The sequence below is a fragment of the Scyliorhinus torazame genome, chromosome 9 (assembly GCF_047496885.1).
Source record: "Scyliorhinus torazame isolate Kashiwa2021f chromosome 9, sScyTor2.1, whole genome shotgun sequence".
Classification (NCBI taxonomy): Eukaryota; Metazoa; Chordata; class Chondrichthyes; order Carcharhiniformes; family Scyliorhinidae; genus Scyliorhinus; species Scyliorhinus torazame.
The window spans coordinates 76,905,735-76,920,615 of NC_092715.1; the positions used below are offsets into that span (position 1 = coordinate 76,905,735).

Genomic DNA, 14,881 nt, shown 5'->3' on the forward strand with positions numbered 1-14,881 from the left:
TCCTGATGAATCGCCTCTGCACCTCCTCCAGTGCAATCACATCCTTCTTATAATGTAGCGACCAGAATTGCACACAGTACTCCAGCTGTGGCATCACCAAAGTTCTATACAACTCCCAACATGACCTCCCTGCTTTTGTAATCTATGCCTCGACTGATAAAGGCCAGTGTCCCATATGCCTTTTTCACCATGCTGTTAACCTGCCCTTCTGCCTTCAGAGATCTATGGACAAACACACCAAGGTCTCTTTGTTCCTCGGAACTTTCCAGTGTCAGGCCATTCATTGAAAACTTCTTTGTCAAATTACTGCTTCCAAATTATATCACCTCACACTTTTCAAGGTTAAGCGATTGTAGCGCACAAAGACTCCGAGAGACGAATAGAGTGAAGTCGATGAGGCTTTATTAAGCGTGACTGTTTCCCCCGCAGTCCAGTAGTAGACTACCTGCGGGGGAGGGCTCCAGGTACTTATACTCCGCCTTCAGGGCGGAGCAAGAGGTCAACGTCCAACCAGGACCCGGGATCTGTCAGCCAATGACATCATGGCTTCACAGTCCCACATGACCCCTAATGCATACTACCACATTCACCCCTTGTTAAAAATGAACCCGGCGGGGTGATGCTTCGCATGGTGGTAAGGGTTTACAAGGCTGGTCCTGGGAGGAAAACTTTCAATATAACAGTATGTACAAGGTTTGTTTTTCAACTATTTACAGCAATTGTCAGGAAAAACAAAATGTTCTCATTAAGAGTCCACATTGTACTGTTAGATCGACACCACGAGTCGGTCGGGCGGTCTGGTCGTCCGTGTCGATCGCCTCGGCCCCGGTGGTGGTGGTGCTTGTTCTGGTGTTGTCTTCTCCGGGAGCCTTACGGTTTCAGCTTGGGCTTTATTCCTGGTCGGGCCTTGGAGGAGGACTGATCCTCCTGGGAAGGGGGCGGTCGCGGGATGTGGCGGTGGCAGGAAGCGGGGGGGTTGGGTGATTGGTGTCGGGGTGGTGTGTGTGTTGCCGGCGGGCGCCAGATCTCGCAGAGAGACCGTGTCCTATCGGCCGTCGGGGTACTCCACGTAGGCGTACTGCGGGTTCGCGTGAAGGAGGTGAACCCTTTCGACCAACGGGTCCGACTTGTGCGCCCGCACGTGCTTTCGGAGCAAGATGGGTCCTGGGGCCGCCAGCCAGGTCGGCAGCGACATTCCAGAGGAGGACTTCCTGGGGAAGACAAGGAGGCGCTCATGAGGCGTTTGATTAGTGCTAGTACACAGTAGTGACCGGATGGAGTGGAGGGCGTCCGGAAGGACCTCCTGCCACCGGGAAACTGGGAGGTCCCTGGACCGTAGGGCCATTAGGACGGTCTTCCAGACCGTGCTGTTCTCCCTCTCTACTTGCCCGTTCCCCCGGGGGTTGTAGCTGGTCGTCCTGCTCGAGGCTATCCCGTTGCTGAGCAGGAACTGGCGCAGCTCGTCACTCATGAAAGAGGACCCCCTGTCGCTGTGGACGTATGCGGGGCACCCGAACAGTGTGAATATGGTGTTCAGGGCTTTAATGACTGTGGCCGCGGTCATGTCAGAACAGGGGATGGCGAATGGGAAGCGGGAGTACTCGTCCACCACATTAAGGAAGTATATGTTGCGGTCGGTGGAGGGGAGGGGTCCTTTGAAGTCCAGACTAAGGCGTTCAAAGGGGCGGGAAGCCTTAATCAGGTGCGCACCATCCGGCCTGAAGAAATGCGGTTTGCACTCTGCGCAGATGTGGCAGTTCCTTGTGACTGTACGGACCTCCTCTAAGGAGTATGGGAGGTTGCGGGACTTGATAAAGTGGAAAAACCGAGTGACCCCCGGGTGGCAGAGGTCCTCGTGGAGGGTTTGGAGGCGGTTAATTTGTGCGTTGGCACATGTGCCGCGGGATAGGGCATCGGACGGCTCGTTCAGCTTTCCGGGACGATACAAGATCTCGTAGTTGAAGGTGGAGAGCTCGATCCTCCACCTTAGGATATTGTCGTTTTTGATTTTGCCCCGCTGTGCATTATCGAACATGAAGGCTACCGACCGTTGGTCGGTGAGGAGAGTGAATCTCCTGCCGGCCAGGTAAAGACTCCAATGTCGCACAGCTTCCACTATGGCTTGGGCTTCCTTTTCCACTGAGGAGTGGCGGATTTCTGAAGCGTGGAGGGTTCGGGAGAAAAAGGCCACGGGTCTGCCCGCTTGGTTAAGGGTGGCCGCTAGAGCTACGTCGGAGGCGTCGCTCTCGACCTGGAAGGGGAGGGACTCGTCGATGGCGCGCATCGTGGCCTTTGCGATATCCGCTTTGATGCGGCTGAAGGCCTGGCAAGCCTCTGTCGACAGAGGGAAGGTCGTGGTCTGTATTAGAGGGCGGGCCTTGTCTGCATACTGGGGGACCCACTGGGCGTAGTATGAAAAGAACCCCAGGCAGCGTTTCAGGGCTTTTGAACAGTGCGGGAGGGGAAATTCCATGAGGGCGCGCATACGTTTGGGATCGGGGCCTATTATCCCATTGCGCACTACGTAGCCCAGGATGGCTAGCCGGTTGGTGCTAAAAACGCACTTGTCCTCGTTGTACGTGAGGTTCAAGGCTTTAGCGGTCTGGAGGAATTTTTGGAGGTTGGCGTCGTGGTCCTGCTGGTCGTGGCCGCAGATGGTTACATTGTCGAGATACGGGAACGTGGCCCGCAACCCGTGGTGGTCAACCATTCGGTCCATCTCTCGTTGGAAGACCGAGACCCCGTTTGTGACGCCAAATGGGACCCTTAGGAAATGGTATAATCGCCCGTCGGCCTCGAAGGCTGTGTACTTGCGGTCACTTGGGCGGATGGGGAGCTGATGGTAGGCGGACTTGAGGTCCACGGTGGAGAAGACTTTATATTGGGCAATCCGATTGACCATGTCGGATATGCGGGGGAGAGGGTACGCGTCTAGTTGTGTGTACCTGTTGATGGTCTGGCTATAGTCTATGACCATCCTTTGCTTCTCCCCTGTCTTCACTACTACCACCTGTGCTCTCCAGGGACTATTGCTGGCCTGGATTATGCCTTCCTTTAGTAGCCGCTGGACTTCGGACCGAATGAAGGTCCAGTCCTGGGCGCTGTACCGTCTGCTCCTAGTGGCGACGGGTTTGCAATCCGGGTGAGGTTCGCAAACAAGGACGGGGGTTGCACCTTGAGGGTTGCGAGGCCGCAGATAGTGAGTGGGGGTATTGGGCCGCCGAATTTGAAGGTAAGGCTCTGTAGATTGCACTGGAAGTCTAATCCCAGTAATGTGGGGGCGCAGAGTTGGGGAAGGACGTGGAGCCTGTAGTTTTTGAACTCCCTCCCCTGCACCGTTCGGGTAACTATGCAGAAACCTTTGATCTGTACGGAGTGGGATCCTGCAGCTAGGGAAATCTTTTGTGCGCTGGGATAGGTGGTCAAGGAACAGCGTCTTACCGTGTCGGGGTGGATAAAGCTCTCCGTGCTCCCGGAGTCGACTAAGCATGGTGTCTCATGCCCGTTTATCAGCACCGTTGTCGTCGTCGTCTGGAGTGTCCGGGGCCAAGCTTGGTCCAGCGTTATTGAAGCGAGACGTGGTTGTAGTAGTGGAGCGTCTTCTTCGAACCCCGTGGAGCCGTCGACACTGGGGTCCGTTGTTGCCGTCCAAGATGGCGTCGGGGATGAACAAAATGGCTGCCCCCATGCATCGCACATGGCTGGGGGGTCACAAGATGGCGGCGGGGGTGGACAAAATGGCCGCCCCCATGCGTCGTACAGGTCTGGGGTGGTCCAAGATGGCGGCGCCCTTCCTCCCCTCGTGGTGGCCGGGACCCAAAATGGCGGCGTCTGCGGGTCGCACATGGGGCGCTGGGGGGGCCGGGGAGCGTTAGGAACGCGCAGGGCTCCCTCATCTCTGGGGACAGCGGTGGTCGGGACCCAAATTGGTAGCGCCGGCGGGTCATACGTGGGGCGCGGGGGGGGGGGGGGGGTTTGGGGGGCGTTAGAGTCGCGCAGAACTCCCTCTTCTCCGGGGAGAGCGGTGGTCGGGACCCACAGTGGTAGCGCCGGCGGGTCATACATGGGGCGCGGGGGGGGGGGGGGTTGGGGAGCGTAAGCGGCGTGCAGGGCTCCCTGTTCACTCGGGACTGCGGTGGTCAGGACCCAGAGTGGCTGCGCCTGCGGGTCGTACATGGGGCGCTGAGGGGGTTGGGGAGCGTAAGCGGCGTGCAGGGCTCCCTGTTCCCCCGGGACAGCGGCGACCTCACGGGACCGGCACACAACCGCGAAATGGCCCTTTTTCCCGCAGCTCTTGCAGATTGCTGCGCGGGCCGGGCAGCGCTGCCGGGGGTGTTTCGCCTGGCCGCAGAAATAGCAGTGGGCGCCCCCGGTGCGACTTGGTGTTTGGACCGCGCAAGCCTGTGGGGTGTCCGGGGGGGGGGGGGTGGGTTTGTCGCGACGGGTACGTACGGAGCCCAATGGGCTGCCGCACGGTCGGGGCCGTAGGCGCGGGTATTACGCGCGGCCACGTCTAGGGAGGCTGCTAGGGCCCGTGCCTCTGAGAGTCCTAGCGACTCTTTTTCTAGAAGTCTTTGGCGGATTTGGGAGGAGTTCATACCTGCCACAAAAGCATCGCGCATTAACATGTCCGTGTGTTCATTTGCGTTCACCGACGGGCAGCTGGAGGCTCGTCCCAAAATTAGTAGCGCGGCGTAGAATTCATCTATCGATTCTCCGGGACTTTGCCGTCTCGTTGCAAGTTGATAGCGAGCGTAGATCTGGTTTACTGGGCGGACATAGAGACTTTTCAGTGCTGCGAACGCCGACTGGAAATCCTCTGCGTCTTCGATGAAAGAGAAAATCTCCGTGCTTAACCTCGAGTGCAGGACCTGTAGTTTTTGGTCTTCTGTGACCCGGCCGGTGGCCGTTCTGAGGTAGGCCTCGAAACAAGTCTGCCAATGCTTGAAAGCTGCTGCCGCGTTCACTGCGTGGGGGCTGATCCTCAGGCATTCCGGGATGATCCTGAGCTCCATAGTCCTTTTTAGGCACGCTTAATAAATTGTAGCGCACAAAAGACTCCGAGAGACGAATAGAGTGAAGTCGATGAGGCTTTATTAAGCGTGACTGTTTCCCCCGCAGTTCAGTCATAGACTACCTGTGGGGGAGGGCTCCAGGTACTTATACTCCGCCTTCAGGGCGGAGCAAGAGGTCAATGTCCAACCAGGACCCGGGATCTGTCAGCCAATGACATCATGGCTTCACAGTCCCACATGACCCCTAATGCATACTACCACAGCGATGCTCCAGGTTTACCTTTCCTATACCGTTTAGTGCCTCTTTGCAGATGTTTTTTCCCTCAATTGTGTGTCAGAAGTGGGATTCGATCCCATGCCTCCAGTTGGAGACCAGAACACCCAGCTTACAGTGGAAGGACTTCACTCCTTGAGTCTGGCGCCTTAGACCACTCGGCCATCCTGACACCCTTCCCATCATTGTGGACCCATACCTGTCTGGATACATTTCTCTAAATTGGATGGATGCACAATTTGCCAATATGTGTTCCCAGTGAGTGCTGTTCCTCACTGGAAATAGAAATCCTGCCCTTACAATGCTCCCTCAAACTGCTGCCTTTCATGTGCAAGCCCAAGTTTATCCATGCATTCCTTATACTCAGTCCTCAGACCTTCCTGGGCATTCCCCAAGTCTGCATGGGCAAAGCACTAACTACGAGCAAGGACAATAGCCTGCTTCACTGCACTGAGCTAGAGACCAGGGGCTGGATTTTCAAGGGGCCCTGTGGCCAGGAATTGGTGCAGGGAGATGGTGCCATAGTGGCTATGTCACTGGCCAATAATCAAGAGGTGCAGTCTTTTCTTAGTAATGTCATTGCAGTGTTAATGTAAGCCTGTTTGTGACACAAATAAAGATTATTATTATTAATAACTTGGGACATGGGTTCAAATCTCACTAAGGCAGAAGGTGAATTTAAATTTAATTCAATTAATAAATCTGGAATATAAAGCTAATCTCCGAAATGGTGACCATTACAGCTATCATTGATTGTTCTAAAGATCTTTAGGGAAGCAAGTTTGCCACCTTTACCTGGACTGGCCTATATGTGACTATAAACCCCCAGCATGGACTTTTGACTGCCCTCTGAAATGACCTAGCACGCCACCCAATTCAAGGGAAATTGAGGATAGGCACCAAATGTTGGCCTTGTCAGCAAAGCTCACAACTCATGAAAGAAAAAAAATCTCAGACCTGGAGGTTAGCTTGTTATCCCGATGCCACTGGGACAGTTTGAAATTTTCAAAGGGTTGGCGGAGGAAGCAAACAGAAACCAGCTTGCCACCAATTAATGGCCGATTAAGCTCCTTAAGGAGCCTGTTAAGGCATCTGTGCAGTTGGGAATGGAATTTGTAATATTTTCTTCGGCAAAAACAAGCAGTCTGGTGCACTTTAGTGCAATGCTGTCGGGTTTGCCATAAAGCCAAAGAAAGGTTCCTCTTGTAACAGTGAAAGTTATGGAGCCATCGGGTAATCTGCCCAGGAATGTACACATTACCTTGGTTTGGCCCAGTTGTCCTCATGATCGATTCTCCTGCAAGGTCTGTCTGCTGAGCTGCCTGCAGGACAGTGATAATCCCCAGTATGGCCGTCGTATGATCTGTTGAGCTGCTCGCAGAAAAATACTTTTCACTGTACCTCAGTACACGTGACAATAAACAAATCCAATCCATCCAATCGTATTGCTGCCGACATCAACCAGGCAACGTCTGCTTCCTGGAGGTGCTCAGTGCCATTAATTGGACATCAAGCTTGCTTCCTGCCCAATTATGCTATTTGAATTTTATTTTTATACATCTTATATTTGAATTTATATTTTATACATCTTATGAATTTTATACATCTTATATTTAACAATTCACAAGTTACATATTACAAAACCACGCCAAAAAGGGAAATAAAGAAACGACAAACAGAAATCAGCAGATATATTTACAGGCAAGTGTCTTCTCCCCCATTGTGGCTGAGATCCCCCTTTAGTCGGCCTACATGTCACAGTCCCCAGTATGGCCAGAGCCCGTATTTACAAGTGTCTATTTACAGTTTGGCTTGGGCTTCAGCTTGCCCTCGGAACAGTCCTCAGCGGCTTTGTCCCTCTCGTTCTCTTTGCGTGCCTTCACCCCTCCCCATTCCGCACATCCCTCTCCCCACTTTCCTTTTCTTCTTTGACCCATCGCTCGTTCACATCCCCCCCCTCCCCGCCCCTTGCCCCTTACTCTACTGGTTGTTGATTGCGAACAGGTCTTAGAACAAGGTGATCAATGGCTTCCTGTGGAAGCCTTCTTCTGAACCCCGGATGGCGAATTTTATTTTCTCCAGCCTGAGAAATTCCACCACGTCGCACAGCCAGTCTGCAACTTTGGGTGGTATTGCCGATCACCAGCTGAGCAGGTTTTCCAGTGGGCGATCAGGAAGGCAAACGTTAGCGTGTTGGCCCCCCTCCCCATGGCAGGTCTGAGACCCTGAAGACCCCCACTTTTGGGCAAAGCTCCTCCCTCACTCCCACTATCCTGGACACTGCCTGAAAGAAGATTGCCCGGTACCCGAAAAGTCTGGGACAAACACAGAACATGTGGGTGTGATTGACCGGGCTTCCCTGGCAACATTGTCCTCCACCTCTGGAAAGAACCTTTTCATTCGAGTTCTGGTTAGGTACACCCTGTGCACCACCTTTAGCTGTGTTAGGCTCAGCCCTGCACACGTGGAAGTGAAATTTGCCCTGTGTAGTGCTTCGATCCATAGTCCTCCCCTATCTCTATGACTAGTTACTACTCCCATTATTTCCTTGTCTCGTATTTCCTCCAATAGTTGCCCGTCCGGACAAATCCGCACAGTTTCCCTTCCCTAGGTTGCCCGCGACCAGCTGTACTTTTACTAACGAGTGTCCTGGTATCTGGTTGTTTCCTTGCGGAGGACGTTTTTGACCTGAATGTATCTCAGTTCATTTCTTCTTGGTAACCAGAATCTCTCCGTGAGTTCCCCCAGGATCGCAACTCTATCGCCCTTGTAAATGCCCCTAATTGTCGGAGTTCCCTTGGCATTTTGAAGGTGGGGTCCATTATTTTATTTTTTTTATTCTCCTCCTTTTTCACATTTTCTCCCAAATTTACACCCAACAATAAACAATAATCAGTAACGAATGTAATGTCAATCCCCATATCAATAACAACGATCCCATCCTCCCACCAAATCCCAGACATTGGGTTAACATAAACAAATGACAAAGAGGAATCAGGAATCACCCATAGTTTCCAATAACACATACAGTCCCCCCTCCCCCCCCAACCCTCCCAACCCCCAACCCCCCTAATGTTTGGTGTGATCCAATTCTCGAAAGTGCCAAATGAATAATGTCCATGAATTGTAGAACCCTTCCATCCTTCCGCTCAGTTCAAATTTGACCTTTTCAAGGGTCAAGAATTCCAGCAGGTATCCCGCCATGCCAGGGCACAGGGTGGAGAGGTTGGTCTCCATCCTAACAGGATCCGCCTTCGGGCGATAACGAGGCGAAGGCTACAACATCTGCCTCCGCGCCCGTTCCCAACCCCGGTTGGTCCGACACTCCGAATATGGCCTTCCGAGGGCCCGGGTCCAGTTTCACGTGCACCACTTTAGAGATTACCCTGAACATCTCCTTCCAGTAATCCTCCAGCTTTGGACAGAACCAAAACATATGAATGTGGTTTGCGTGCCCCCCCCACCCCGCAACATTCACACACATCTTCTACACCCTCAAAGAGCCAGCTCATCCTCGCCCTTGTAAGGTGCGCTCTATCCACCACCTTCAGCTGTATCAGCCCCAACATCGCACACGAGGTGGAGGTGTTCACCCTCCGGAGCACCTCACACCAGAACCCCTCCTCCATACCCTCTGTGGTATTATAGGTATTACGGTACCTGAGAGGCTAAAGTACCATTGGTAGAACCTGTATGCTTGTTATTGGCTGGAGTGTATAATGGCTCAGCCCTGATAGGCGGGGTATAAGAACCCGTGCCGCCCCAGCAGCCCTCATTCTGTACCTGAACTGCTGGGGGAAACATCTAGCTTATTAAAGCCTTCAGTTGGACTACAACCTCGTTTAGTGGTCATTGATCGTGCATCAATTTAATAAGCTAGAATTTTAAGAAGGAAGGATGGAGCTCCGAATCAAGCCGGAGTGTCTGCAACTCAGCCCCCACGCGGCAAACTCAGCAGCAATCTTTAAGCACTGGCTGGCGTGTTTTAAAGGGTATCTCGAGACGGCCAAAAACACACCCATGGGAGAGCAGAAACTGTACGTCCTGCACTCAAGGGTGAGCCAGGAGATTTACACCCTCATCGAGGAAGCGGAAGACTTTGATGCAGCAATCGAGCTGCTAAAAGGACACTATATTCGCCCGGTAAACCAGGTCTACGCCCGGCACCTGCTTGCAACAAGACGGCAAACCCCTGGGGAATCGTTGGAGGAATTCTACCACGCACGCCTGGTGCTGGGCAGAAGCTGTGGCTGCCCGCAAGTTTCGAAGAGCGAACACACGGAACTCTTAGTCCGGGACGCTTTCTGGCAGGTATGCTTTCATCACAAATCCGCCAGCGCCTGTTCGAGAAGGACACCCTGGGTCTCAGAGAGGCACGGGCCCTTGCAGGCTTCCTGGACATGGCCTCCAGGAACGCCCGCGCCTACGTTCCCGACCGCGCAGCAGCCCCCTGGGCAGCGTGGAACCCCGCAGCGGCCGACCCCGAGACTTCCCCCGTTCCTCCGCAGGTTTGCGCTGCAAGGTGACCTGGCAACCCCGAGGGGCCCCGCTGCTACTTTTGCGGGCAGGCCAAGCACCCCTGCCAGCGCTGCCCGGCCCATGCATCCACCTGCAAGGGATGCGGCAAAAAGGGCCATTTCGTGGGGGTATGTCAGGCCCGAGCGGTGGCCGCGGTCTCCAGCGGTGAATCCGGACCGCCACCACAAACTTCTCCACGGGCCCCGTGTGGCCAGCGGTCGCCGCCACCCCCATATCCCAGGGCCACATGTGGACCCCGGGCACCGCCATCTTGTTCCACGGACGCCACGCTTGAGGGATGGGTGCCGCCATTTTGTGCACCCCCGGCCATGTGCGGCCTATGGGAGACGCCATCTTGGATGAACCCCCAGGACCGCAGCTCGGCCGACCACACACTGCCTGAACAGAATTCCCAACTACTGCGATTGGCCTTGGTGACTCTTGATCAGTCTCAACCTCGAACACTCTCAACCGCTACGATGACCGTTTTCATCAACGGGCACGAGACGTCCTGCCTAATTAACTCTGGGAGCACGGAGAGCTTCATACACCCCGACACGGTAAAGCGCTGTTCCCTCCTCATCCACCCTGTTAATCAAAAAATCTCACTGGCCTCCGGTTCCCACTCAGTGGAGATAAAGGGTTTTGTGCAGCAAACCTCACAGTCCAGGGAAGGGAGTTCAAAAATTTCCGTCTCTACATCCTTCCCCACCTCTGCGCGGCTACACTCCTGGGTTTAGACTTCCAGTGTAACCTTCAAAGTCTGACCTTCCAATTCAGCGGCCCTATACCCCCCCTTACTGTCTGCGGCCTCGTGACCCTTAAGGTCGACCCGCCTTCCCTGTTTGCGAACTTCACCCCGGATTGCAAACCCGTCGCCACCAGGAGCAGACGCTACAGTGCCAGGAACGGATCTTTATTAGGTCAGAGGTCTAAAGGCTACTGAGGGAAGGGGTCATTGAAGCCAGTAGTGGTGGTAAAGACCGGGGAGAAGCATAGGATGGTCATCGACTGCAGTCAGACCATCAACAGGTTTACGCAGCTGGACGCATACCCCCTCCCCCGCATATCCGACCTGGTAAACAGGATTGTGCATTATAAGGTCTTCTCCATGGTGGAACTCAAGTCCGCCTACCACCAGCTCCCCATCCGCACTAGTGACCGCAAATACATTGCCTTCGAGGCAGACGGGTGGCTCTATCACTTCTTAAGGGTTCCCTTTGGTGTCACTAACGGGATCTCGGTCTTCCAGCGCGAGATGGACCGAATGGTTGACCGGTACGGTTTACGGGCAACATTCCTGTATCTCTATAATGTCACCATCTGCGACCACGACCAGCAGGACCACGACACCAACCTCCGAAAATTTCTCCAGACCGCTAAAATCCTTAACCAAACATACAATAAGGATAAATGTGTGTTTAGCACCGACCGTCTAGCCATTCTCGGCTACGTAGTGCGAAATGAAGTTATAGGCCCCAACCCTGAATGCATGCGCCTCCTTATGGAGTTCCCCCTCCCTCACTGCTCCACGGCCCTAAAACGCTGCCTGAGGTTTTTTAGCTACTACGCCCAGTGGGTCCCCAACTATGCGGACAAGGCTCGTCCCCTGATCCAATCCACAGTTTTTCCCCTGTCGATAGAGGCCTGCCAGGCCTTCAGCCGCATCAAAGCAGACATTGCGAAGGCCACGGTGCACGCCATCGACGGGTCCCTCCCCTTCCAGGTCGAGAGCGATGCGTCCGACGTAGCTCTGGCGGCAACCCTCAACCAAGCGGTCAGACCCGTGGCCTTCTTCTCCCGCACCCTCCATGCTTCCGAAATCCGCCACTCCTCAGTCGAAAAGGAGGCCCAGGCCATAGTAGAAGCTGTGCGACATTGGAGGCATTACCTGGCCGGCAGGAGATTCACTCTCCTCACGGACCAACGTTCATGTTCGATAATGCACAGCGGGGCAAGATAAAAAACGACAAGATCTTGCGGTGGAGGATCGAACTCTCCACCTACAGCTACGAGATCTTGTCCCGGGAAGCTGAATGAGCCTCCTGACGCCCTGTCCCGTGGCACATGTGCCACCGCACAAGTGGACCGCCTCCGAGCCCTCCACGAGGACCTCTGCCACCCGGGGGTCACTCGCTTTTTCCATTTCGTCAAGACCCACAACCTGCCCTATTCCATCGAGGAGGTCAGGACTGCCACCAGGGATGGCCAGAGAGAGCACACCTGATAATGGCTTCCCGTCCCTTTGAACGCCTCAGCATGGACTTCAAAGGCCCCCTCCCCTCCACCGACCGCAACACGTATTTCCTGAACGTGATTAACAAGTATTCCCGGTTCCTATTCGCCATCCCCTGCCCTGACATGACCGCCTCCACCGTCATCAAGGCCCTCCATAGCATCTTTGCACTGTTCGGGTTCCCCGCTTACATACACAGCGATAGGGGGTCCTCCTTTATGAGCGGCGAACTGCGTCAATCCCTGCTCAGCAAGGGCATCGCCTCGAGCAGGACGACCAGTTACAACCCCCGTGGTAACGGACAGGTAGAGAGGGAGAACGGAACGGTCTGGAAGACTGTCCTACTGGCCCTATGGATCATGAACCTCCCAGTCTCCCGCTGGCAAGAAGTCCTCCCGGATGCCCTCCACTCCATCCGGACACTACTTTGTACAACCACCAATCAGACACCTCACGAACGTCTCCTTGTCTTACCTAGGAAGTCCTCCTCTGGGACCTCGCTCCCAACCTGGCTGGCAGCATCTGGACCCACCCTGCTCCGAAAACACGAGCGGGCGCACAAGTCGGACCTGTTGGTCGAGAGGGTCCACCTGCTCCATGCTAACCCCCAGTGCCCCTACGTGGTGTACCCCGACGGCCGACAAGATACGGTCTCCCTACGGGACCTGGCACCCGCCGGAACTCCAGGCACATTCCAGCCACCAGTCCCTCCACTGCAGCACCTTACAGGAGGATCGGTCCTTCCGCCGCCCCTGTCTAGGCCCCCCCACCCACCGACGCCCCCCGCAGGCGCTCCCTCCCCAGGTCAGCCGATTTCCTCACCAGCGCCGTCTAGGGGTGCCGAAGCTGCCATGGAGATCGAAGCCACGCTCCCGGAGTCACAGACGCCCGAGCCTCCACCGGAGTCACCACCGAGGCTCCGACGATCACAGAGGACGACCAGGGCCCCCGATCGATTGATTGCTTCATTTTAACTGTAATCTGTAAATATACAACACCAAATGTACATAGCTACCAGACTTGTAAATAGTTACTAAACACTGTAGGGAGGTATTACGGTACCTCCATAACTAATTATACCATATTGTTATGTTTTGTAGTTTCTTGCCACCACCCCCACCGGACTTTTTTTAACAGAAGGTGAATGTGGTATTATAGGTATTACGGTACCTGAGAGGCTAAAGTACCATTAGTAGAACCTGTATGCTTGCTATTGGCTAGAGTGTATAATGGCTCCGCCCTGATAGGTGGGGTATAAGAACCCGTGCCGCCCCAGCAGCCCTCATTCTGTACCTGAGCTGCTGGGGGAAACATCTAGGTTATTAAAGCCTTCAGTTGGACTACAACCTCGCTTTAGTGGTCATTGATCGTTCATCACCCTCTCACAACTCTTCCTCCCATTTTGCCTTGATCCCTTCCAGCGGCGCCTTCTCCTCTTCCAAAATAGTCCCGTAAACCGCCGATATTACCCCCTTCTCCAGTCCCCCTGTCGTCAGCACCTCCTCCAGCAATGTGGAAGTCAGCTTTACTTGGAAGCTCTGTATCTCCTTTCTGGCAAATTCTCGAACCTGCATGTATCTAAATAGTTCCCCCTGCTCCAGCCCATACTTCGCACCCAGCTCCTTCAGTCCCGCAAAACGACCCCCAAGAAACAAATCTTTTAGTGTCTTAATTTCTTTCTCCTCCCATCTCTGAAAATTTCCATCCCACTTCCCTGACTCAAATCTATGGTTCCCCCGAATTGGCATTTCCCTTGACCCTGCCCCCAACCCGAAGTGTTGGCGAAACTGCCTCCAAATTCTCAATGAAGCTATTACTGCCTGACTCCCTGAGTATCTCCCCGGGGCCGTCGGGAGCAGTGCTCTCGCTAGCGCCTTCAATCCCGACCCCCTACCCAAACTCTCCTCCATTCTGACCCATTGGAAGTCAACCCCTCTGACCCAGCTCCGCACCTGAAAAATAAACAGGAATCGTGGCAGCACACTCATTTTAACCGCTATACCCAATCCGCCAATGACAGAGGGAGACCATCCCACCTTGCCAGATCATCTTTCACCCTCCCCACCAAACAGGTGGGGTCCATTATTGCGGAGTGAACACGTGGTTGTTGCAGATGAAGCCAAAGTATTACCTCATTTGGTACCACGTCCGGAGTGTGGCTATTACCACTGGGCTCGTCGAGTATTTGGCCAAAGAGGATAGCACAGCGGCTGTGGCTAGAGATTGGAGGGATATCCCTATGCTGGAACTCTTCTCCATCTACACACACTCCTCTCTCGGTTCCTTCACCCATCCCCATGCACTTCCTGAAGTGGCCGCCAAATGGTAGAACTATAGATTCGGAAGGGCCAGGCCTCCTATGTTACTTCACCCCCCCCCCCCACCCCTCACACACACACAAAAGCTATGATTAGTTTGTCGACTGTGTTCAAAAAGGCCTTGAGGATGCAGATTGGAAGGAATATGAACAGGAAGAGGAACCTGGGCAGCACGTTCATTTTGATCATCTGTATTCTCCCTGAGAGTGGGGGTGGGCCCCACCTCAGCAGATTCCTTTTGACTTCCTCCACCAGACTCGTGAGGTTCTATTTGTGGATGCGTATCCAGTCTTGGGCCATTTGGATCCCCCGGTAGCGGAATTTGGTCTGGGCTTTCTTGAATGGCAGTCTCCCCAGCTCTGTCCCTCCCCCTGTAGGTTCACAGGGAAGATCTTGCTTCTGCTCAGGTTAAGTTTGTAGCCCGAGAAGGCTCTAAACTCCTTTAGGAATTTCATTATCCCTTCCATGATGGTCCAGGGGTTTGAGATGTAGAGGAGCAGATCATCCGCGTAGAGTGAAC

The 14,881-nt window shown here is 54.1% G+C and overlaps 1 non-coding gene across 1 annotated transcript; it reads right to left on the bottom strand.

Annotated features, from left to right (window-relative positions):
* Positions 1–5,347: 5,347 nt before the first annotated feature.
* trnal-caa (transfer RNA leucine (anticodon CAA)) lies at positions 5,348–5,461 on the bottom strand. The gene is made up of 2 exons: positions 5,424–5,461; positions 5,348–5,393 (listed from the first exon to the last, which is right to left on the bottom strand). It is a non-coding gene; the product is annotated as a tRNA-Leu (tRNA).
* Positions 5,462–14,881: the final 9,420 nt, after the last annotated feature.